Source organism: Loxodonta africana, chromosome 2, assembly GCF_030014295.1.
Source record: "Loxodonta africana isolate mLoxAfr1 chromosome 2, mLoxAfr1.hap2, whole genome shotgun sequence".
NCBI lineage: Eukaryota > Metazoa > Chordata > Mammalia > Proboscidea > Elephantidae > Loxodonta > Loxodonta africana.
In genome coordinates this window covers 104723907-104725778 of record NC_087343.1, presented here as the reverse complement: position 1 = coordinate 104725778, position 1872 = coordinate 104723907, and the positions used below count along the sequence as shown (strand labels likewise).

General features: G+C 38.6%; 1 pseudogene; it reads left to right on the top strand.

The window, feature by feature from the left end:
- Window positions 1–467: 467 nt before the first annotated feature.
- LOC111751879 (U6 spliceosomal RNA) lies at window positions 468–568 on the top strand (annotated as a pseudogene).
- The last annotated feature ends 1304 nt before the right edge of the window (window positions 569–1872 follow it).

Genomic DNA, 1872 nt, shown 5'->3' with positions numbered 1-1872 from the left:
AGAACCGACTCAATGGCACCTACCTAACAACAACAACATGTTTCAATGATGGGGCCCACTGACAGAACTGGCAATCTTAAAATTAACAGCGAAAAAAGCAAACAAGATTCGGGATATTCTAAGAATGGTTTACAGTGACATATCTTACCAGAAGTTTAATCAAGTTATATGGCAATTTTTAGTAGTTAACATTAAAAGGAATCTACCCATGTCTAGTATGGCTTATTCCTCTAAATACTGATAATGTAATTTCTCTCCATTGATCATTTTGTATAGCAAAAAAATCTAATTTAGACCTAACTAGAGTGGAAAAATATTTTCATGACAAATAGAAATGCCAGTGTCATATGGTCTTGTTATTTCATACATTCCTGTCTGAAACTGTGTCTGAATTGGTTTTTCTGCAGAGTTCAAGGCACCACCCACAGTTTGCTATTAAAGTAATTCATTCATTCAAAAAAGAATAAGTGCTCACTTTGGCAGCACTAAAATTGGAATAATACACAGAAGATTAACATAGCTCCTGTACAAGAATGAAACACAAAAAATGAATCAGCACCTACTATGTGCCAGGACAGGGCTAGGCATGACAGTAACAATGCAAATAAGACAAGTACTATCCCTGATGTTAGGGAGTTAACACTTAGTAGGGAAGGTGGTTGTGGTTGCTGTTAAGTACCTTAGAGTCATTTCCAACTCAAAGTGACCCTATGTACAAGTATATGAAAGACTATCCAGTCCTGCTCCGTCCTCACAACCATTGTTATGCTTCAGCCCATTGTTGCAGCCACTGTGTCAATCCGTCTCATTGGGGGTCTTCCTCTTTTTCGCTGATCCTCTACTTTACCAAGCATGAGTCCTCCTCCTGGGCCTGGTTCCTCCTGATAACATGTCCAAAGTATGTGAGATGAAGTCTCACCATCCTTGCTCCTAAGGAGCATTCTGGCTGTGCTTCTTCAAAACAGATTTGTTTGTTCCTCTGGCAGTCCATGGTACAATCAATATTCTTCATCAATACCATAATTCAGAGGCATCAATTCTTCTTCAGACTTCCTTATTCATTGTCCACCTTTGAGGCAATTGAAAATACTATGGTTTGGGTCAGGCCCACCTTAGTCCTCAAAGTGGTATCTTTGCTTTTTAACACTTTAAAGAGATCTTTTGAATCAGGTTTGCCCAATGCAATATGCCATTTGATTTCTTTACTGTTGCTGCCATGGGCATTGATTGTGGATCCAAGTAAAATGAAACCCTTGACAACTTCAATCTTTTCTCTGTTTATCATGATGTTGCTTATTGGTCCAGTTGTGAGGATTTTTGATCTTTATGTTGAGGTGTAATTCATACTGAAGGCTATAATCTTTGATCTTCATTAGTAAGTGCTTCAAGTCCTCTTTACTTTCAGCAAGCAAGGTTTTGTCTTCTGCATATTGCAGGTTGTTAAATAGTCTTCCTTCCATCCTGATGCCCCATTCTTCTTCATATAGTCCAGCTTCTCGGATTATTTGCTTAGGGTACAGATTGAAGAGGTATAGTGAAAGGATACAACCCTGACATACACCTTTCCTGATTTTAGACTGCCTTCTTTTCTGGTGTATGTACAGTTTTCTCATGAGCACAATTAAATGTTCTGGAATTCCTATTCTTCACAACGTTGTCCATAATTTGTTATGATTCACATACTTGAATGCCTTCGCACAGTCAAAAAAACACAGGTAAACGTCTTTCTGGTATTCTCTGCTTTCGGCCAAGATATATCTGGCATCAAAAATGATATCCCTCATTCCACACCCTCTTCTGACCAGCTTGAATTTCTGGCAGTTCCCTGTCGATGTGCTGCTGCAATCACTTTTGAATGATCTTCAGCAAAAT